This window comes from Notolepis coatsorum (assembly GCF_963971535.1).
Source record: "Notolepis coatsorum genome assembly, chromosome: 9".
NCBI lineage: Eukaryota > Metazoa > Chordata > Actinopteri > Aulopiformes > Paralepididae > Notolepis > Notolepis coatsorum.
The window spans coordinates 11,454,745-11,480,241 of NC_140173.1; the positions used below are offsets into that span (position 1 = coordinate 11,454,745).

Sequence of the window (25,497 nt, forward strand, 5' to 3'; positions counted from 1 at the left end):
AGCTAATGCTATCATAACACCAGCCAAACACATCCCGATTCCCGTCCGAGCTCCCCGTCACACCGCACTGTCGGGGACAATGGAATTTAAGAAAGTGTATCTGCTGTTAAAATGACACAGCATCACACTTTAAAACATGTTCATTTTATAATCCTCACTCTCCGCAGGACTTGGCAGGAGATAAATTACATCATGGGATCGGAGGCTAGAATTTACGTGTACTCGCCGATACCGATACTAGCATTTTAGGCAGTATCGGCGGCATTTCCGATACTAGTATCGGTATCGGAACAACTCTACATAGGACCCCATCCCCCCCTCCCCACCTACCGCCACCCGGACAACCAGACAATCAACACCTTGAACTCGACGACATAAACCAAATAAAGAACACAAATGGCTTCATATATTTCACCTAAACGCTAACAGCCTGAGACCCAAACTGGCTGAAATCAGACATTTGTTTTTAAACGGTAAGGCTAACATATTGTGTTTCACAGAAACAAAACCTCATCTGTACAGGATCCAGAGATTGAAATCGAAAACTATTCAATAGTCAAGAGGGATAGGAATCAATATGGAGGTGGCGTCTGTGTGTATATTCACAAAGATACCAAATTAATCAACCGTACTGACCTTAACCATGACGAAATTGAAACTGTTTGGATTGAAATCTTATTCGATAAGGCGAAATCAGTACTAGTAGGCACAATCTATAGACCACCAGAACAGAGTGGCTTCTATGACACACTGGATGGGTGTTTAGCTGGGGTGTAGGAAAAAAATCTTATTGGGGACTGGAACACGGATATACTACGTAAAGCAGCCTTCAATAGGTTCTGATCTGCACGGTTTCAGCCAGCTAATCACCCAACCCACAAGGGTATGTGATTCAACACAAACCACCATTGACCTCATTTTGACGTCCGACAAGTCCATGATCTCCAATAAAGGGGTGATAGCATGCAGGTTAAGTGATCATTATATGATTTTCTGTACAGCAAAACAGTCGCATCTAGGGACCTCAAAACCTACTCTAGAGAGGCCTTTAACCAAGAACTGGAGAGCATGGACTGGTCAGATGAACTCAGTGGTACACAGGTTGAAGAAACATGGCTTGGATTTAAAACCAAATTCACAAAAATACTCAACAACATGGCACCCCTAAGAACCACCAGGGTTAAAAATCGCGCTGAGCCATGGATGCACACTGAAATACTGGCCGCTATGAAAACCAGAGACAAAAAATGCTCTGAACTTCATAAAAGTCCGACAAAGCTTTCCAAAAGCTCAAACAGTGAACTCCAAGCCCACGTGGTTGAACTAAAAATTCAAAGAAACAGACTAAGAAATGACATAAACACCATGATCAAAACCGCAATTTTTTTTATCAATGACAAAACTGAGGAAAACAAAAACAAACCACGGGAACTTTGGAAATGACTCAATAATCAACTAAGCTGCATTAAAAACTTAAAACCAGATTCTCAAACATAAACATAAAGACGGACAACACGCTCATCACAGACAAGCTGGATGTAGCCAATTACTTAAACATCTTCTTCACAAACATAGCCACAACACTGGTAAACAAACTACCCTCCCACTCAGGGCAGTATGGGGTAGAACACATAGTAGCATACTACAAAAACCTAGGGGTCCGCAAAGACGACTTCAAACTAGAAATGGTAACAACAGATGAGGTACTCAAAAAACTGAGCGCCCTCCAACCTAACAAGGCCACTGGCCATGACAACATCCCCTCCAAATTCCTCAGAGACTCAGCAGCCGCCATCACCCCACTCATCACACACATAATAAACCTCTCCATAAAACAGGGACACGTCCCCGAGGACTTCAAAATTGCAAGTGACCCCTCTACACAAAAAGGGCAGCAAATTAGACCCAGGCAACTACCGCCCTGTTTCTATTCTTACCTCCATCTCGAAAGTCATGGAGAAAATAGTCAGGGTTTCCGTTAGAATTTTTTTTTGCAGGTCTGAGTGTCCTGTAGATTTCAATCTACCGGACAAATGGGATAAATTCCGGTCAGAGTTTATTGAGCTTAAAAACAATTGATAGGCCTATATAAAGAATGACATCATCAAGGCATTTATAATATTTTAACTTAAAACTAGGCTACTTTTGCGTATATTAGGGGTGGGAATCACCAGTTTAATCACGATACGATACGATATCGATTCTTTGGACAACGATACGATATTATCCGATATCACACAGTCTGCCACGATACGATACGATTCGATTCAGGTGCCTGCGATCGATATGAGACGATATTATGTGCCCATTTAATACAATCAGTAACAACAAAAAAAAGGCAATGGAAATATCATGAAATTTTTTTTTTGAGCTCTTCCAGACATTTAAATGAAAAACAATCTATTGTTTTTAATACAAATAGACCTCCTGTTCACTGTTTTTGGTTAATTTATCTTTTTTTTCTCGATATTAATATCCTATTCACTGTCACAGAGCTGTATTTTGGCTAGAAAAGCATATTGGGAGTCCCAAGGTGCAGTACCGGCCAGATCCTGTTAGTGGGGCTATCCCCGAGAATGCACCCTCCCAGTCCCCACTTCTCTCTGCCTATGGCTCTGGGTTAGCTTGTTAGCTCACGCTAAAGTAACGTTATCTTCGATCTTTAACGCGACGTGGGCATAATGGAGTGACGAGGATTGCAAAGCAGGTTAGATGCATTGGACCCGTTGTGGAATAAAACAGCAGGGACATGTTTTGGGTCACAGAATAGGCACACTAGTCTTGCTCTAGACGCTACTGCTGTGTTGATGTTAAACGGAGTTTGAGTTTCACAACACTGGGCGCGGGGCGATGACGTCGCCGGATTTTCAAAATAAGAGTATCGCAATATGAATCGATCTTTTTACGTGGCATCGATCTTATTTGATTATTGATAATAGATCGATATATATTGATCTGGATCGATGTATCGTCCCACCCCTAGCGTATATACAGTCATTAATATATTCCAAATAAAATAAGTCCCTCGAGACTTCGTGCTGCTGCCGACTTGAGGTGTCGGTGGGCAGTCTGCCCGACAAGGGCTGTACGCTAAGCTTTTTCACTAGGGGCACACTTGCCCCTAAATGAGAAATTTAGGGGCAAAAAATATTTTTTAGGGGCAAATTTTTAAATAACAATTTTACCATTATTTATATCGATTGTTTTTATATAATTTTTTTTTAATAAAATATATATATTATATAATCATACTTGTAGTTGTATTATCTGCGAGACATCGCCACCACGCAACAAGTCTAAATGCTCGCTATATGCAACCAGCTCCACTGTCTGTGTGTACTGAGTAGCCTCCAGCTACGGCCAGGATTCTCCGGAGCTGCAGCTGGGCCCTATACTGTAGCCTCCAGCTACGGCCAGGATTCTCCGGCGCTGCAGCTGCTCCCTATTGACTATATTCAGCGTGCCCTCAGCTCGAATACGCATCGACTCAGTGTTATAAGACATTGATATCAGGACGGAGCTATCTGAACTATTTAGTTTAAAACCTGTTCCACCCCAGGTGAAATCTGCATAAAATGTATACCTATGGTAAATGGAATATTGCTCCACTTCTACAAGGGCTATTTGCATATTCTTGGTATCTAGGAACATCTATGGACCTCAATGAATGTATTCTCAGTGTCAGAAATATTGTGTCTATTACTAGGCTTGCTTAAATTCTGATGAAACAAAGGAAAATATGAATTATGATTTTTCTTTTCATCTTTGACAGTGAATAAAACCATGATAATAATGACCAAACTTAAAAAACTGCCACTGAGCTAATTCAGTACCCTCTTGAGATCATGTGTACAAAAGATCTAAGGAAATTAATAAAGGGAAGATGATAAAATTGAAGGTTTTGTATATACAGTACTGAATTCTCCCATCCGGACCAATGCAATTTGAAATATTATTATAGAATATAGAATATATGCTTATACATTACCTTATTATAGCCAATTCGCACATTTATATATATATACATATAGTATCTTTCAAATGGCCGAGTTCAATTTGGATATAGTATCACCAGGCATGTATAATAACATATACAGATATTTAATGTAATCGACTGTACTTTTTTATTTCTCCCACAGTGTAATCATTTTGTAACTAATTTCAGATCTAATTATTCCTACATGATTACAATAGTGTGGAGAAACTGACTGCGTTTCAATATTTGTCAAAAACGTTACCTTTTGTAGCTTATTATCGCGAATCATATGATTCATTCAGAATGCCTAACTTTGAACGACCATAGCGGACCATGGGAAGTGTAGTTTTGAGAAATTCCGACGCTGGCAGATAGCTGGCGATGCGCTCTTCAAAATGGCCGCAAAAAAACTACAATTCCCATGGTTCAACATTTCCATTTACGCTTCAGCGTCAAAAACGCGAGTGAAAAATAAAAACTTAAAATGATATAAACTCACTTTTAACCTATTGCTAAACTATTGCCAACCTGACGTTTTACATTCTACATGTATTTGTGACATAGTAGTGATAATAATACTTGAAAACGTTTGATTTTAAAAACGTTAAATTATTGCAGCACTCATAAAAATACTAATATATGATAATAATGTCAAAAAGGGGTCGGTACCGTGGCCGTGGGGTGGAACAGGTTAATGGGACGTTTCGTTTTGAACAGTAAGCTAACGCAAGCTATCATGCACTACTAGACTTACTGGAGCATTTGTTGATAGCTATCAGTAGCTAGCCGGCTGGCAGGCTCACCGAGGTCCCAGTGTTTACAACAGCCACGGGTGCGAGAGGGCTGGAGGAGAAGCAGATGCCACATCTCTCTCCGTGTGTCTGAGTTCAGTTCAGTTCGGCTCACTATAGGAGGTCGAACAACGCGTCGAAAATATGAAGCAATACTAACTTTACTTTTCTTCATAGCTAAATCAGACAGTCAGCCAGTCTATCAGAGTGAGTGCTCAGTCGATTGTTCCCGCTGATCATACCTGCTGAGTGCTCACTGCTCAGCTCGCGTGAGTGACGTCATCGCGTCATCACACGCCTTGGATAATTTAGGAGTGAAATGCGAATCCAAGGCTTGAAAGCACTACTCGCAAGCCCGCCCCCAGATAATATTTACCAATCGCAACGGCCAATTAAAGGGGCAATTCGCGACGATATCATCGCAGCGTACAGCCCTAAAAACAGCTGTTATAATCACATTTTTATGAGCCAACGAATTCCGTTATATTGGACATTTGTATTAATTATATCAAGCGAAGAACTGAGAAATTTGGCAGAGAGAGACGGCAACATTATCGTGGGTTTGCGTGATGACTCCACCTCCCAACGACTTGGTGCTGGTCATAATGTCCTGTGAAAATAATTCCCTCTAAGCACAATTTGATTATTTGAATTGTATTAAAATAGGCTAAAATTAAATAGCTTATGCGATGAACGAAACAATAATTACATTCGTTTCATCGTTGCGTCACCAAGCAGCCGGTCTAATAATGACATCGCTGTTGTCAGCGCGAGCTGGCTGCTGATTTACGTGAAGCATGGAGCTGCAGACTGACAGAGCAGCTGTGTTTTTAGGTCCGGTCTGGGGACCGCTCAGCAGCGCCCCCCACCCAACAGCTGAATTGCCAATGGCTGAATTGGAGTACTGCACCTTGCCGGCAAAGCTGGGGGGTTCTGTCGGTCTGCAGATGGATGCTTCTCACAAATCTAGCAGCAGCTAGCTCGCGCTGACAACAGCGATGTCATTATTAGACCGGCTGCTTGGTGAAGCAACGATGAAACAAATGTAATGATTGTTTCGTTCATCGCATAGGCTATTTAATTTTAGCCTATTTTAATACAATTCAAATAATCTAATTGTGTTTAGAGGGAATTATTTTCACCGGACATTATGACCGGAGAGATTAAATATGTCGGACTTCAACAGATTTTGCCGGTCAAATACCGGTAATTACCGGCTAACGGAAACGCTGCTACGAACAGGTCGGTCGAAAAGTACCTGGCGGAAAAAAATCTAATCTACGAATTCCAATCTGGCTTCAGAACATCCCACGACTAGGGATGCCCCGATAATGTTTTTTGCCACCGATAACCGATCGTCGTGAGCCATATCGGCCGATACCGATCGTTTGATTAAAAAAAAATTAAATTTTATATAATTTTTTATGTTTTATTTTATAAAATATATATATTATATAATTAGACTTGTACTTGTATTATCTGCGAGACATCGCCACCACGCAACAAGCTCCACTGTCTGTGTGTACTCTAGTAGCCTCCAGCTACGGCCAGGATTCTCCGGAGCTGCAGCTGGACCCTATACTCGAGTAGCCTGCAGCTACGGCCAGGATTCTCCGGAGCTGCAGCTGGACCCTATACTCGAGTAGCCTGCAGCTACGGCCAGGATTCTCCGGAGCTGCAGCTGGACCCTATACTCGAGTAGCCTGCAGCTACGGCCAGGATTCTCCGGAGCTGCAGCTAGACCCTATAGATCAGGGGTGGCGAACCCGCGGCTCGCGAGCCGCATGCGGCTCTTTGCCCGTCAATGTGCGGCTCTTCCATCCATAAAAAAAAATAAAAAAAAATAAAAAAAAAATATTTTTTTAACTTTTTTTTTTTTTTATGTCACTCATTCCATAAGGACGTAGAATAAACATTTACAAATTTTTTTTAAATGGTCCATTTGCATGTTCTTGGTATCTGAATCTAGGGACATATATGGACCAGTGTCAGAAATAGTGTGTCTGTTACTAGGCTTGAGTAAATTGTAATGAACCAAAGGAGAATATCTTCTATTTAAAAAAAAATATTATCTTTGACTGTAAATAACACCATGCTAAAATTTACCAGACCTGAAAAATCTAAGCAAATGAATAAAGGGAAGATGATTAAACAGAAGGTTTTGTAGATACAGTACTGAATTCTGCCATCTTTTTTATAATGTAAATTTCTCCACCATTCTTCATCATATTGCAACACCGTTTTTTGCAAGACGTTCACAGAAAGGTAGAGAAACTAACTGCGTTCTGTTTTATGGCAATAACGTTCAGGTTTGTGGGAGATAATCCCAAAAAATAAGAGAAATTAAAAAGTAAATCCAGAAGTCAGATGATTGACAGGGGCTGGTGTGAGCTGGGTAGGGTAGTTTTTCGAAATTTGAAAGCCCCGAGTCTCTTCCTTCAAAAGACTACTCACTTTTGGCTGTGCCACTTCCTCCTGTCAATATGCGCCGGTTTCCGACTCAATGCCCTGAGATTTCTATAATCTTATATTTCACTAATAACAGTTAAAATAATTGGTAAACAAACATAATGCTGAAAATATACACTTTTACTGTATATCTCGGGCTTAAGAGGTTAACCCTGTGAGGCCCAAATTAAAAAGAAATTAGCAACTTCAGAGGCCAGAGGGTGGGACATAAACACATTTACTATCAAATAGCATTGTGAGGCTGAACAACAGGACCAATTGACTATACATGTGCTTAAAGGGGAACTATCTTATAAATGGCTTTTTTCAGTGTTTACCATTGTTTCTTAGCTATGTGGATGGACTTATATTAATAGGATATATGTCTCTAATTCTCATATTGGCGAATTCTTCCAATTCTCCTCTCACAATATTCACCCTCACTGAACTGAGTCATCTAAAAATGTGCATATCTGTGATGTCAGAGATTTCTCAGCTGCATAATAATGTGGCAGTTGATGTGGCAGTTGGCACCAGGCCACACAGTGGTTGGAGCCCAGCCTCAAAACGGCTTAAGATCTTGAGGTAGACAAATGCGGTTTTTAGTACTTGATTAGAAATACAAAACAATGCATTTTTTTTGAAAAAAACCTAGGTGTTCCATAGACTCACAGGAATTGTGTAAAAGTGCCCAAATAGTGAAAGAAATAGTAAAATAGTTCCCCTTTAACATTTTTTAAATAAACATAATTTTTTTAAATGGCTAAAAGTGATTTTGTAATTTTGCAACCGTGGGTCTCACAGGGTACTTTTAACCCTGTGAGGCCCAAATAAAAAAGACATTAGCAACTTCAGAGGCCAGAGGGTGAGACCTATAAACACATGAAGGGTGCCGTGACTGAAAAAAAAGGTTGAGAAACGCTGGTATATGGTGTGGCTCTTTGTGGTACCACAGTAATGTTTTTGTGGCTCTTAGTCTCTGACTGGTTGGCCACCCCTGCTATAGATCATATTCCAACAACATGCCCTCAGCTCGAATACGCATCGAATGAGTGTTATAAAACATTGATATCAGGAGCTATCTGTGGCTACTGCTGGCCGGCTATATAAGGTTGATAAAGCGCCTCTGTGAACTATTAGTTCAGTGGGACATTTCGTTTTGAACAGTGAGCTGGCGTCAGCTAACATGAGCTAGCTGAGGTATCATACACGTCTCTACTAGACTTGCTGGAGCGTTTGTTGATGTCAGGAGTTATCGGTAGCTGGCCGGCTAGATACCGTTCGGTTAGACAATGCCTCATCATGTATTGGACTGGAAGTGAATGGTTGACTGGGTCATTTTGTAACGGTAGCTAACGTTAGCTCAGGGAGACGCCGTCCTCCCGTCCCACTAGACTAGACCCGTGTTTACATGCGCGCGGGAGGGGCTGGAGGGAGGAGCAGACGCCGCACAGCTCGAGATGCTTCCAGCTCCCGGTGTCTGAGACAGAACTCAGCGAGACGAGCGAGTGAGATCGGTTTTGACGATCGGCGAAAATAAAGCATTATCAACGATCACCGATCGCATATTTATCAGCCGATAACGATCGGTGGCCGATCGATCGGGGCATCCCTACCCACGACCACATCAAACAAGAGGTGGAGGCAGGCAAATTCTGCGGCATGGTCATGCTGGACCTACAAAAGGCCTTCGACACTGTCAATCACTCCATTCTGATTGATAAGCTAAAAGCAATTGGTTTTGATAGTTTATCAGTGAGCTGGATGCAATCTTACCTGGAGGGGAGAGAGCAGATGGTGGAGGTAAACGGTACCCTATCCCCCCCCCCTCACAGTGAGCTGTGGTGTTCCACAAGGAAGCATACTAGGACCGCTACTGTTCCTAATTTATGCAAATGTCATGTCGTCAGCTTGTGACTGCAACTTGTTCCTGTTTGCGGATGACTCAGCCCTGCTGGTCTCTGACAAGAACAAGTTACAGGTTGAAAAAACCCTCAGCTCGGAACTCGGCAGAATCTGCACCTGGCTCGCTGATAACAAACTATCATTACACATGGGCAAAACAGAGTCCATTCTCTTCGGTTCAAATAACAAACTCAGCAAGACCGACGGCTTCTCAGTTACAGTGGGTGACAATATTTTCACAAGGCAAGATGAAATTACCTACCTAGGTTCCATCCTAGAGGCAAATCTTTCCTGTGACAAAATGGCATCCAAGGTAATAAAAAAAAAGTCAACCAACGAACTAGATTCTTGTACCGGATCTCCTCTCTGGTAAACAAGAATACCCTGAAGACTCTGGCAGGAGCACTCATTCAAGGGTACTACGACTATGCTTGCACCTCATGGTACCAAAGCACCTCAAAGGCGCTAAAAACTAAATTACAAACATCACAAAACAAACTGGTCAGACTACTGCTTGACCTTACCCCTAGAACCCACCTCACCCCTGCCCACTTTTGACAACCTAGGATGGCTTAGAGTAGACGACAGAGTACAGCAACTTGCAATGGGCCTGGTCCACAAGATACACTATACGACTAAGGTACCCATGTACATGTCAAAATACTTCCCAAAGGTCAGTGAATACCACGACCATAACACCAGAGGAAGCTCAACAAATCATGTTAAACCCAGATTCGGCTCAAACAAGGGACTAAACACGTTTCGCAATTATGCCACATCAATGTGGAATGCACTACCCAAAGCTGTAAAGGAATGTGAATCCCTACCCACATTCAAAACCGCTCTTAAAGAGCACCTACGGGCGGCTGCAATTCGAAACTGGCCACCGTAAATGTCCAAACCCCCCACCCCCTCCTAATAGACAGTCTCCTCCCCACGGCTATATTCTCTCCCCACCGTATATTTCTCTCCCACCCACCCACCCCCTCCTAATGTACAGTCCCCTCCCCATCATATGTATATACTCTGTCAGGATCTAGGGGTAACAGTACTGTATATTTGAATATCGTATATATCAAATGTAACAGTACTAAATACCTGTATGTCATGTATGTCCCTATGCCATAAATGTCATGTATGTTGTGTATGTCATAAATGTCACTATGAATTGAAAATGGGGGACCCTGATGTAAACAAGACAAAAGTCTTTCTCTGGTCTGCATCCCCTTAACAATTGTGTGTATTGAGCCGTACTGTTGTATTGTACCCATTCTGCAATATGTTAAATAAAGTTCTCATTCATTCATTCATCGCCCTCTAGCCTTAATCTCTAGGCGGCAGGTGGTGTAGTGGTTAACACTGTCGCCTCACAGCAAGAAGGTCCTGGGCTCGTTTCCCATTTGGGACCAGGTATGGGGCATCCCCCCGGGCCTTTCTGTGTGTAGTTTGCATGTTCTCCCCGTGCTCGCAAGGCTTTCCCCTCCAAAAAAAAGAAACCAAATGGAAAAACATGCAGGAAAGATAGTCAACAGTGTCACGTCCCTGATGAAGACGGACAGTAGCGCTTGGATTGGTCCCCACGCCGCAGCCGATGTCTTGCAAATTGCAAATGTTGCGGCATGACAAATAAAGACTTCTCTTAGGACACAATCCAGTAAGTTGAAACTTTATCATGGCCAATGGAGTCACAGATGCACACTGCATGTCACACAGCCGATGGAACCCGATTGGCCCGGCCAGGTTTCGAGCTCCTCTTCATTCCGCCTTGCTCTGCTGAGCGTGTCATCAAAGCGCGCCAGCTGGCACGAGACACCCCGTCTGAAACCGTGCCCGGCCTGCTGTACCCACAGACCAAGTTACTCTGTGGCACTTTGCAGTGGGGTACAAAAAGGTACACTTTGTCCCTGGTCATCGACACTTGAATTGGCTCACCTCTCAACAGGAACCAGCACTAGATATCAACAGTGCCGAGTAAACAGGACTTGAGGTGTAATGATTCGACCCAACAACGATTCGATTAAGATTCTTCAGGCAACGATTCAATATTAATTTGACCACGATTTGATTCGACCTTAACACATTCCCTGCCACGCTTCTATCCATCAATGTATGATCACTGCCACCAGTCTAAGCCTATGGAGATGTTCACCTTTGCAGGGCTATAACTTTTTAAATTGTATTGCTAAATTGACATTACTATGGCCCATTCAACATCGATTATCCATCATTCAGGATGTAGGAACGTTATACTTTTTCGTTCATATATATTTATTTACCCAGGCAAGCAAGTAAGAACAAATTCTGATTTTATTTATTGTCAAAAGTATGCATAATGTTGTGTTAATTCCACAACAAGAGATATGTAATGTTAATTACCTGAAATTATTAAAAAAAATTGGGGGGGGGGGAACCCTGCATATATCGGTATCGGTTGATATCGGTATCTGAAATTATGAGTTGGACAATATCGGTATCGGTAAAAAAGCCAATATCGAGCATCCCTAGTTATGACTCATCATGCGCGGATGAAAGGGGGGGGGGGGGGGGTCGTTTATAATTCTGTGATCGTCAGTAAATGCTTTATGTAGTATGGGTGATATATTGATCAGAGTGGTTTGCATTGAAAAGAATAAACAATCAAGCTGATAGTAACGTTACTGTCCTCTTACCGTTCGCCAATGAGACTGGAGGAAAAAGATCCCACTTATTTGATGGCGATCGACTAGATCCATTTCCGGTTTGTATGGCGCAATAAACGCCCAAAGCATATCGATTGAGTTATGGCAGCGATTAGGGATGGGTACCGAATTCGGTTCTTTTGAGGTACCGAACCACGTCGGTACTACCGAGTATCGATTCAAGTGAGATACCAAAAGAAAATTATTATTTTTACCTTTTTTTTTTTTTACCTTTTTTCTTTTCATGTCAACGTTCACACGCACAATATATGCTTACCTAGGATTTGACTTGATTCAACAACAAAGCAGTCGGAGCAATGGCAAGGCGAAAACGGTCGAAATTGTAGTTATTTGAAGTTAGGATTTTTTTTTCACGACTGAGGTAGGTAAATAATTTTTTTTTAGACTAAAGTACCAAAAAAAGGTACCGTTGGGTACCGGTATCGATTCACAGGTACCGTATCGGTTCAAATGTGAAAGGTACCCATCCCTAGCAGCGATCCATATACACGGATGTGTGTCTAGAGTCCCGCAACAATATGTGACTGCCGGACGGATTTCCCAGATGCACCGAGATCACCAGAGATCCATTTCCGGTTGTAACTCGCCTATTGAAGCTCGGTATTGAAGCGTTACACGGTTGTGCAGAGTCCCACTGTCTTAGCAGAGGCTGGGTGGCGGAATTATGAATACCATGTCGAAAAAATGAAATATGATCTCAATAACGTCGTACGCCGTGGCTTGGCGGAATCCGCATGACCAGCAAACCCGTTGTACAACGTTATTGGCGGTCAATGTGTTAAGAACGATGCATTGTTACACCCCTAGTAATTGATCATTTCCTTCCCATCTACACATCCTACACAACTAGCAGAAAACCACTAAATAATTAGATGGGGGGGGGGGGGGGGGGGTACAATAACCACATTTCTGGGAAGGAGCAGGAAGTGGAATAAGCTCATGGTCACGGTGGGGATGTTTAAGTCGACCTTTGACGTACTCATCATCCATGTCATCTTAATCACGGGGCTAAACCCTAACGGAACAGGACATTGTTCCCTTTTCACCAGCATACCTTAGTCTCACAGTAGCCTACATTCCCACACTCGGACACACACACACACACACACGGACACACACTCGGACACACACACACGCACACTCGGACACACACACACACCTATAAGCGCGGCAGATCATATGATGAGGCGAGAGGAGAAGGAGCCAGTTTGTCATGGGTTAGAGAAGCCTGCAGTGCATTGCGGTTTCATTTAGTCCCAAACTATAGACTGAGGAACACGCAAGAGGATTCACTCAGCATGAATGGACTATGTCAATAAAAAAAAAGATTTTAATTTTTTTTATAATATATTCTTACATTTTCAAATCGATCGCCACCGTAGGATCGATGCATTGCGATGCATTGATGCGTCGTTACGTTACGCCCCTAATTGCAATATTTATGGTTCTTCCATATGGTAAGTCAGGGAACTGATTTACAGACGGCAGGTTCTGCTCTGGGGCTATATCTGGAGGAGTAATCAGAGCTACAAACGCAATCTGTGTGTACAAACACGCATGCTGCACGCACACCCACCAACCACAGCCACTCAGGGACCGGAGGGTGAACGATGTATACACACGTCACCATCAGGGATGGGTATCGTTAGGATTTTATCGATACTACTACTCTTATCGATACTGCTTAACGGTTCGGTACTTTATCGATACTCTTATCGGTTCTTTTTGGTTCTTTTTTTGCAAGAAAAAAAGACAATTAATTAAGAACAGAATCAACATTGCTTTATTATTTATAAATACAACTTTATAAATAAGTATTATAAATAAATATAATTTCTTCAGCAACAGCAGCAGCAATGTTCTTTTATATAACTTTATAAATAAATATAATAAATGAATATAATTTCTTCAGCAACAGCAGCAACAATGTTTTAAATGTGTCTGACTCTGAATTATAGACTTTTTATAATAAACAACAAATGCAAAAGGCTAACAGAACTGTGACACTCGTTCACCCTATCCTCTGTCATCCTTCCTCTAGCTGCTAGGGTGAAAGGACTTTGGGTGGTGGAGGGAGGTAGAGGGAAGATGTGTGGTGGCCCTGGGCTCACTGGCCTGGGACACATTGGTGGCTGACGCCTCAGCTTGACGATCTATAAAAAGTTTAGATTGTAGTATTTGTAGCTAAACAATTATTTTGTTTATTAGCCTATTTGTAATAATTCGTTATTAGCCTAGGAAACTCCGTATCTTGGCTTACCGGCGGCAGTGGACGTGGATGCAGATGGAACACTGCGCGCAAGGCAGTCGAATACGCGCATTTCTGCACACTAACATCATGTTTTGCCAACAGATGTTTTGATAAATTGCTCGTATTGCCACCCTTACTGGCAAATGTTTTGTTGCACTTGTGGCAACGTGCGTTGTATATCCATACTTTCTTTAGAACGCTTCGCTCTATCCGCCATCACGAGTCACGGTGCATGCAGACTCAGAGCTGTCTGTGTCTGTGTGCAGTGCGCTTCAGCACGGAGAACTTTCATTAAGGAGTACCCGTATGTAGCACTACTAGCGAGCGACTCGCGAGGAGTGTGTGTAATAATGACTCGCTGTGGCTCGCTTCTCGTGCAGAGACAGAGAGAGGATAGATCGTTTGCAACTTTTAAATAATAATAATAATAATAATAATAATAATTATATAATAATAATAATAATAATAATAATAATAATAAATAATAATAATAATAATAATAATAATAATAATAATTTCTTGAAATCTATAAAAGATCAATTTAAAAACATCCTTTTCTGCTGGTAAAAGGTGATTTTGTGAGTCCACCTCCCCGACCTCCAAGCACACAAGACACACTGCAATGATTCACATCATCAGCGCTTGACAAGCGCGGCGCTACAATAGTCATGAGGAAGGACACCAGCTGGCAGGCGTGAAATTAAAGCCTTGTTTTATGGACCATGTTTTCATTCCGACTAACCACCTGCATAATTCAAGTTGGTCCCTTCAGTGTGATGAGCAGTACAGGGTGAGGCGCTGAACTGTTGTTTTTTTATTGCCCTTTAATCTTTTCTCCCACCCCCCCCCCCCCCCCCCCCCAATTTTGTCATTATGGCAATTCACTATTCTACCGTCGGTCTGGGGAGGGTGTAGACTACCATACGCCTCCTCCGATACATGTGGAGCTGCCCAAGCCAGAGGTACCGATAACCAAGCCGGACTGAGGTACCGCTGCTGGGAATTTAACCCGGGACTGCGCGGTGGTAGGCATGCTTAGACCTTTACACACTACCCACCCAATAAGATGATACGAGCCAGTTTATGGATCCATTCCACAGATGAATCAAGAAGAGCACAAGAACTGAGACACATGGGTCTCTTGCCATAGTGGTCAACTTGTACAAGTTCTTGCAGTAGAGAGCCAAGCAGGGGGCTTAAGGTCAGCGTCTGTAGTAACATATACACACAAGCTTCAGAAACACAATATGTATATATCCTTTTTCAAGCATGTAGGCTGGTGCATATCAAATTTAAATGCACACAGGTTATTCATATCGCAAATCGTGTTTTTCTACGTCACCGTTTTCCCTTGAACAACACACAAACAACTCTTACTGAGCATGTCAGATACGGCATGCCACAGTGCGTTAAGATTTACAATGCTTCTTCTCCCTGCTCCTCTTCCAGGGAGTGGGGTCGTGGGCTGGCCAGTTAAAGAGGGTGGATGAGGATTTCAAAACAATACCCCCGAGGTCCAAGAATAGACTGACTGTATGTCAATAACATCACCAAGGTCACTCGAGACTTTAGAGTGCCAATTTGACAACAAACTTTAAAACGTGAAGCACAATAACAGTACAGTATGACTCGTAAAATATTCAGGGACAGATCATGCACTGATCGTATCACAGCGCTACTTCCAGACTGCAGAGAGTGGCCCGATCTGCAGCCAAACGCACAATTTTGGAGGTTGGCTTCCGTCGACTCTCCAGGACATTTACACCCCAGGCTAGGGCTGGGCGATATGGCCTAAATATGATATCACGATATTTTCTGACCTTTCGGCGATACACGATACACATCACGATGTTTTTCTTTTTTACCCCAAACGATTCATTATGAGGCTTACCAAGACAGTATTTGAGTTTGCAAGCCAACATTAAAGACAAAATAAAATACCCATGCATTTAGCATTTTTATATTATATATTAGATTTAGATTATTGGATTATTAGATTATAATATATTGCATATATTTAGCAATGAGATATTATATGATTTAGATATGAAATATGATTAATTGAAAATGGGGGACCCTGATGTAAACAAGACAAAAGTCTTTCTCTGGTCTGCATCCCCTTAACAATTGTATGTATTGAGCTGTACTGTACCCATTCTGCAATATGTTAATAAAGTTTTAAATCAATCAATCAATCAATAAATAGCATTTTAGCATTTTTATGAAACTACTATATATTTGTATGTCTCTAAATGTTTTGATGAATTGAAAATGGAGGACCCTTATGTAAAAAAGCCGAAAGTCTTTTTCTGGTCTTCATCCTCCTGTACTGTATTGTACCCATTCTGCAATATGTTAATAACGTTTTCATTCATTCTGACGGACAACAGAATAATTTTGATTGACAGTCGAGTCTGCCAATTACGTCACACCGCTTGCACCCGCCCTGCTGTTCTTAGCACCAATCGGCAAGCTCTATTAGTTTTTGACTTCCTGAATGCCCCGTGTGCTGACATCAACAAAGCTACTTACATTAGCTCCCCGCGACCGACTAGTAGGAGACCAGTGCACCACAGGATGACTAAATGAGCCATAATGATTTTACCTCAACGAATGTTATAATAAAAGCCTTTCCATACATCTGTCTGATTGAAAACTTTATTAACAGACCGCGGAATGGGCATATCTCAACACGGGCTGAGATATGAACGAGTAACGTGTGGACCAGATTGACGCGACACAATCCTATTGGGCAAAACATCACGATATCCACGATACGTTGAAAAAGTGTATTGTTAATGAACTGTACCCGATATTTATATAATATCGTCATATCGCCCAGCCCTACCCCAGGTGTTGCAGGGCCAAGGCGAAGAGAATAATCAAAGACTCTAGCCACCCAAACAACGCCTCTTTGAACTGCTGCGGTCAGGCAAGCGCTACCGGAGTCTCATGGCCGGTACAGAGAGACTCAGAAGGAGCTTCTATCCCCAGCCCAGGCCATCAGGATGATCAATGACTAACATCAACCTATCCATCTACATTCATTGCACACACATCCACAACATTTTTAACACATCATATTTTATCTATTTATTAGAGATTTGCACTACATTACCAACCGTTAATCCAGATGGTAATAGAATTGAAATGAGGACAGAGTTTATTACAGTAGGTTATTTTCCCCCACTAACTAACTAGTACTAAATTATTAGTGGTCAAGTAATAGTGTTTGTAAACTTAGCTTTTCAAAAATTCTACTGAGGAATGGGAGATTATTATAGGGTCTTTTACTCCTCTGGACAGCACAAGGAATTGGATCATTTGCTAACCATCTTTCAGATCGCCTTCAAACTCCTGGAGGCCCCCAGGAGGACAAACCTGGTGCCAAGCAGAGGTCAGAGGGAGACGGTTTTAACCCTCCTATTATGTTCAATTATGTTCCATTATGTTCAATCTCACCATTGTTACACTCTACCGCCCTCCAGGTCCGCTCGATCACTTCACAGATAAGCTGGACATGCTTCTAAGCTCCTTACCGGAAGATGTTACCCCTCTCCTTCTATTGGGCGACTTCAACCTGCCTGACTCATCTCAGTCAGTCATAGTAGTCTCCCTCCTACAATCATTTGACCTGACTCCCACTGCCATGCCTCCCACCCACAAAGCAGGCAACTCCTTGGATCTCATATTTTCCCGTAACTCCAGCATCATTAACACCACGGTAACTCCCCTACATGTATCTGACCATTCCTTCATATCCTTCTCACTAACTCTCATGCTTAACCGAAAGGTCTTCACCCCAACTCAAACCGTCTCACTCAGACGCAACCTGGCCTCCCTATCCCCCTCCACCCTCTCCTCTGACATACTGTCCGCTCTACCTTTGAGTGACACCTTCTCTGCTCTCTCCACAGAGATGGCAACCTCCACCCTCCTCTCAGCCCTTGCAACCTCCTTTGACAAGCTCTGTCCCCTCGTTGAGAAACCTGCCCGCCGTTCCCCGCCCAGTCCATGGCTGACAGATCCAGTGAGAGAACAAAGACAGGTCCTGAGAGCAGCTGAAAGGAAGTATAGAAAGTCACGCCTCACTGCTGACATCGACACATATCACAACCTCTTGTTAACATTCTCCAAAACCATTACTAATGCCAAAGCTTCTTTCTTTCACCATAGGATCGAGGCCTCTGCCAAGAATCTTCGCAAACTGCATGCTACCATGTCCTCCCTCCTCACTCCCCCCCCACCCCCCCCCTCCATCATCTTTCTCTGCCGAAGACTTTGCGATCTTCTTTGAGGAAAAAGTGGAGAACATCCGCAGCTCCTTCTCCCAACCCCCACCCATTCCAAATGCTGAATCGAGAACCTCTTCCTTCACTCTGTCATCTTTCTCTCCCATTACAGAAGCCGAGACCCTGACACTGGTAACGTCGAACCGTCCGACTACATGCCAGCTGGACCGGCTACCTTCCCCACTCCTCCAGACCATAGCACCAGACATCCTCCCATTCCTAACTGCAACCATCAACTCCTCACTCAACTCGGGGGTGGTCCCCACCTCCCTAAAACAAGCCAGAGTCACGCCCCTCATAAAAAAACCATCCCTGAACCCTACCGTCATAGGCAACTACCGTCCTGTCTCTCTTCTCTCCTTCCTTTCTAAAACACTTGAACGTGCTGTATCCAACCAACTTACTGCTTATCTCTTACAGAATGACCTCCTAGACCCTAATCAGTCAGGCTTCAGAACTGGTCACTCCACAGAGACAGCCCTCATTGCGGTCACAGAGGCACTTCACTTAGCAAAAGCGAAAGGCCTCTCCTCTGTCCTGATTCTCCTAGATCTATCTGCAGCCTTCGACACAGTCAACCACCAGATCCTCCTCGCGGCCCTCGCAGGAATGGGAGTGGCTGGCTCTGCGCTGACATGGTTGTCATCATACCTCAATGACCGCTCCTACCAAGTGTCATGGAGAGGGACCCTGTCGGCCACCCGCCCCCTGCGGACGGGTGTCCCCCAGGGCTCGGTTTTAGGACCCCTTCTCTTCTCCCTCTACACTAAATCACTGGGTAACATTATCACGTCTCATGGCTTCTCCTACCACTGTTATGCCGACGATACTCAACTCTTCCTCTCCTTCCCTCCCTCAGATATCCACGTCTCTGAGCGGATCTCGGCCTGTCTGTCCGACATCTCCGCCTGGATGACGACCAACCACCTCAAACTGAACCTAAGCAAAACAGAATTGCTCCACCTGCCGGCCAAATCCTCCCCCCTGACCGACCTTTCCATCACAGTCGAGAATGCAGCTGTGACCGCGTCCCCGACCGCCAAGAACCTTGGTGTTGTCCTCGACGACCAGTTGAACTTCTCTGCTCACATCGCAGCGACAACCAGAACCTGCAGATTCCTCCTGAGCAACGTCAGAAGGATCCGCCCCTTCCTGACAAAAGAATCCACCCAACTCCTCGTCCAATCAACAGTCATCTCCCGCCTCGACTACTGCAACGCACTGCTCGCTGGCCTCCCGGCCACTGCCACTAAGCCTCTTCAACTCATTCAGAACGCAGCGGCCCGCCTGATCTCAAACCTACCGAAGTCGGCCCATGTCACCCCACTTCTTAGGGACCTGCACTGGCTCCCCATTGCTGCACGAATCCGCTTCAAGGCCCTCGACCTAGCATACCGTGCGGCAAAGGGAACTGCTCCCGCCTACCTCCGGTCAATGGTCTCTAACTACACACCCTCAAGACCCCTACGCTCTGCTTCTTCTGGCCGCCTCAGACCTACTCCTATCCAAGCTCCGGGAGGGTCATCAAAGAGAAGTCGCCTATTCTCAGTCCTTGCCCCACAATGGTGGAATGAACTACCCACCCCAGTTAGGACAGCCGAAACACGTCCAATCTTTCGCCGTCGACTAAAGACGCACTTCAACCATTATCTGAATTTAAAAAAAAAAAAAAAAAAAAAAAAATCTAACCCTAACTAACCTTACTGTCATCATGCACTTGTCCTAATAAACTAACCTACACTGTAGCACTCAACACTTTGATGAACATTGTTACTCAGCTGATAGAGTTGTGCCCTTCCTGATGGCTTGTCGTACAGAACTTGTAAGTCGCTTTGGATAAAAGCGTCAGCTAAATGACTAAATGTAAATGTAAATGATGTTCAGAATCAAAACACTTTAATTGGCCAAGTACTGTATATTTGCACACAAGGAATTTAGCTTGGTGGTTGCATTAAAAACAACTGCCATTTACATTTAAAGACCAAAATAATAAAACACAATGTAAGCCAATAATTTTTTTTTTAAACGGTATGTATATGAAACAAGATCAGAAACGGAGAACAGTCATTGCACTGCCATTTGTTTGATCAAAATAAATGGATGTATAGATAACAGTGAGCTGTAGTGATATGATGGCAGCAGGAAGGCGCTATTTTACATTGTCATTTAGCTGACGCTTTTATGCAAAGCGACTTACAAGTTCTGTTCGACAGGTCAACAGGAAGGGTGCAGCTCTAACAATGTTCATCAAAGTGTTGAAACTTGGGCAGTGTTGAGTGCATAGCTATGGTGCAATGCAGTAGTGATTAACCAGCAGCTTTGTTGCATGTGGGGAGCAGCTATTCTTGTGGCGAGTGAGAGTCTTTTATAGTGTGGACTCGAGCCTCCTTCCAGAGGCCTGGACGATGTGATGGGCTGGACGGAAAGCATTTCATCGTGACCAACATTTAGAAGTAAGTGTGACTCATAACCTAATGTCCTGATGAAGGATGAGTAGTTTAGGGACATGTGATAAGCTGTGAAATGGATCCATGTGTAACTTTGGTGTGGACATTTCTCGATTCTAGGATGCATCGCGATGCGAACGATTCTGCATCGATGCAGTGACAGAACATAATCGATTATAGCCTACTAACTATGTGTATATAAAAAAAAAATTAAACAGGCACATTTGCGCATATTGCTGTAGTCACATTGGTTAGGAAAAGTTAGACTGTAGTAATTACTGGTAGTAATTACTGGTGACAGGAGTCTTCAATAACGTTTGGATGGTAATCCATTTTGTGAATACATTTGTTGCCGTTGAAACAACTTATTCGTTGGCAGACAGCAGCTCCTGCTATCGAACGTTAGCAAGCTAAAGCTAAGCATGCATAGCGCAACCAGTGTAACTTGTGTTCTGCTGGGAAACGTCCATTCAGAAACTTTGTATATGAAAATAAGTCATTCAGTGATATGACTATTTTCCCTTCTTGGTGTGTTCAGCTGACACTGTTGCCACTACGCAAAGCTAGTCCGGTAATGCATCCACTCAACTCATAGAAAATACAGCATCAGGGTATTGTTCTAAAAGTACTGATACTAATAAAATGAGTATTGAACCGTTTAACAGCTGGGTATCAAGATACTTTTCTAGGATCGGTGTATCGTGCAACATTAGTAAAGACATTTATTTTGACACCGATTTAAGAACTTTCTAAATAAAAGAGTTAATTTATCCGACTGCTTGTATTAATTGATGAAAAAGTAGCCATGTGCAGTGATATATAGATTATAAAATTGAGGATGTAATATATTATCGAAATGCATCGTAATCGAATTTAAATCGTGAGGCCAGTGAAGATTGACAGCTCTAGTGTTAAGAGAGCAACGGAAATCTACTGAAGACCTTTGGGGCGAATTGTGCGTCTGTCCCATCTGGGGTGCAGAGGGTCAACACATGCTTATCTCAGGTTTAGATCGTGTGCTCAGCTCACTCCCAAATGGAAAGAGGAAGCTTGTAACGTCAAAAGAAGAGACATTGTTATACAGATCATATACTGATGAGAAGGTCAGAGGTTATCTTACCAGCGGCCATCAGGCTCCACAACAGTGGGCAGGGACTGCTGCCAGACATACAACTACAACTACTAGGAACCTAAAAAAGGACAATAATACTACCGTCCTTATGCATACTGCACCTTATGTGAATACTGTATACTTCAGTTAGTTAGTTAGTTATATTAATGTTATATTGTTTACACTGCTTGTTTTTACTAGCTGTACCTCCCCTCCCCCCCAGGCTGCTGTGATGCCTGAATTTCCCCAAGGGGATCAATAAAGGAATATCTTATCTTATCTTACAACGCCTACATAGACGTCCCCATTGACTTTTTTTTTCTGTATAAAAAAACATAATGAAAAGAAGGAGACAAATGACAACCTTGAAGGGAACCAGAAGAAGAGGACAGCTGTTTAGAGTAAGCAGCACTCATTGACCCTAAAACAGTTATAAAGACCCTTATCCAAACCATATCAAAAAAATCAAGTTGAAAAAAGGGAAATGGGTTTCTCTGCAAGCAAGTGTTAAATACAGAGGACAAACCAAAGGTTTAACAAGGACAAAGTGGCGTCCTCCAAACCTCTATAGGTAAACTGCAGAGGGGCTACTCTAGGTTGTTCGTAAAACATCAAGGTTTCCATAACTACGGTGAGAGCGACTGGCCTGAAGTAGTTTAATACCTTTAGTTTTGAGTATTGACCTGATCTACTAGGACTAGTGTGGGCCATTTCCAGCTCATGGGAACCTTTTGTAGTTTAAGAGACTGTAAAAAATATATAGTGGAATATGCCACTCAGCTACTCTGCATACATCTTAAGCACAGAGCAGCTGATATTATCCAGGCCTGGGCTCTTCCTTACATTATATGCATTTTAAATTAATGGTTTAGATTAATCGACAAGACGATAACTAAGTAACTAGTGACAGCCCTAGTTACGACAAACAAAACATGGTTTGGGGGGGGTAAACAAAAGGATGTAGTGTGTAGTTTGCCCTTTTGCCCTTAGGATCCTAAAACAAAACCCTTGTACGTAACGTAAGGCAAGCCCCCATGACTGAAACTCTTATCCTTTAACTACCTCCAGGGTAGGTGTTCCCCGAGCATGAATGCTATTTTTCATCAACGCCCTGCTTCACATTCACACAGTTCCATTCACACCTGGGAGCTGCCCAGTACAACCCCAGTCTGACACTGTTGACCACTAGGAGCTGCCCAGTACAACCACAGTCTGACACTGTTGACCACTAGGAGCTGCCCAGTACAACCACAGTCTGACACTGTTGACCACTAGGAGCTGCCCAGTACAACCACAGTCTGACACTGTTGACCACTAGGAGCTGCCCAGTACAACCACAGTCTGACACTGTTGACCACTAGGAGCTGCCCAGTACAACCACAGTCTTACACTGTTGGCCACTAGGAGCTGCCCAGTACAACCACAGTCTGACACTGTTGACCACTAGGAGCTGCCCAGTACAACCACAGTCTGACACTGTTGACCACTAGGAGCTGCCCAGTACAACCAGTCTGACACTGTTGACCACTAGGAGCTGCCCAGTACAACCAGTCTGACACTGTTGACCACTAGGAGCTGCCCAGTACAACCACAGTCTGACACTGTTGACCACTAGGAGCTGCCCAGTACAACCACAGTCTGACACTGTTGACCACTAGGAGCTGCCCAGTACAACCACAGTCTGACACTGTTGACCACTAGGAGCAGCCCAGTACAACCACAGTCTGACACTGTTGACCACTAGGAGCTGCCCAGTACAACCACAGTCTGACACTGTTGACCACTAGGAGCTGCCCAGTACAACCACAGTCTGACACTGTTGACCACTAGGAGCTGCCCAGTATAACCACAGTCCGACACTGTTGACCACTAGGAGCTGCCCAGTACAACCACAGTCTGACACCGTTGGCCATGACCACTAGGAGCTGCCCAGTACAACCACAGTCCGACACTGTTGACCACTAGGAGCTGCCCTGTACAACCACAGTCTGACACTGTTGACCGCTAGGAGCTGCCCAGTACAACCACAGTCTGACACTGTTGACCACTAGGAGCTGCCCTGTACAACCACAGTCTGACACCGTTGGCCATGACCACTAGGAGCTGCCCTGTACAACCACAGTCTGACACTGTTGACCGCTAGGAGCTGCCCAGTACAACCACAGTCTGACACCGTTGGCCATGACCACTAGGAGCTGCCCTGTACAACCACAGTCTGACACTGTTGACCGCTAGGAGCTGCCCAGTACAACCACAGTCTGACACCGTTGGCCATGACCACTAGGAGCTGCCCTGTACAACCACAGTCTGACACTGTTGACCGCTAGGAGCTGCCCAGTACAACCACAGTCTGACACTGTTGACCACTAGGAGCTGCCCAGTACAACCACAGTCTGACACTGTTGACCACTAGGAGCTGCCCAGTACAACCACAGTCTGGCACTGTTGACCACTAGGAGCTGCCCAGTACAACCACAGTCTGACACTGTTGACCACTAGGAGCTGCCCAGTACAACCACAGTCTGGCACTGTTGACCACTAGGAGCTGCCCAGTACAACCACAGTCTGACACTGTTGACCACTAGGAGCTGCCCAGTACAACCACAGTCTGACACTGTTGACCACTAGGAGCTGCCCAGTACAACCACAGTCTGACACTGTTGACCACTAGGAGCTGCCCAGTACAACCAGTCTGACACTGTTGACCACTAGGAGCTGCCCAGTACAACCAGTCTGACACTGTTGACCACTAGGAGCTGCCCAGTACAACCACAGTCTGACACTGTTGACCACTAGGAGCTGCCCAGTACAACCACAGTCTGACACTGTTGACCACTAGGAGCTGCCCAGTACAACCACAGTCTGACACTGTTGACCACTAGGAGCAGCCCAGTACAACCACAGTCTGACACTGTTGACCACTAGGAGCTGCCCAGTACAACCACAGTCTGACACTGTTGACCACTAGGAGCTGCCCAGTACAACCACAGTCTGACACTGTTGACCACTAGGAGCTGCCCAGTATAACCACAGTCAGACACTGTTGACCACTAGGAGCTGCCCAGTACAACCACAGTCTGACACCGTTGGCCATGACCACTAGGAGCTGCCCTGTACAACCACAGTCTGACACTGTTGACCACTAGGAGCTGCCCTGTACAACCACAGTCTGACACTGTTGACCGCTAGGAGCTGCCCAGTACAACCACAGTCTGACACTGTTGACCACTAGGAGCTGCCCTGTACAACCACAGTCTGACACCGTTGGCCATGACCACTAGGAGCTGCCCTGTACAACCACAGTCTGACACTGTTGACCGCTAGGAGCTGCCCAGTACAACCACAGTCTGACACCGTTGGCCATGACCACTAGGAGCTGCCCTGTACAACCACAGTCTGACACTGTTGACCGCTAGGAGCTGCCCAGTACAACCACAGTCTGACACCGTTGGCCATGACCACTAGGAGCTGCCCTGTACAACCACAGTCTGACACTGTTGACCGCTAGAAGCTGCCCAGTACAACCACAGTCTGACACTGTTGACCACTAGGAGCTGCCCAGTACAACCACAGTCTG

At 44.0% G+C, this 25,497-nt stretch overlaps 1 protein-coding gene across 1 annotated transcript in view; it reads right to left on the bottom strand.

Annotated features, from left to right (window-relative positions):
* Window positions 1–25,497, bottom strand: part of slc29a1a (solute carrier family 29 member 1a) — a 98,495-nt gene that overhangs the window by 65,748 nt on the left and 7,250 nt on the right. The gene's annotated exons all lie outside the window — the stretch shown is intronic.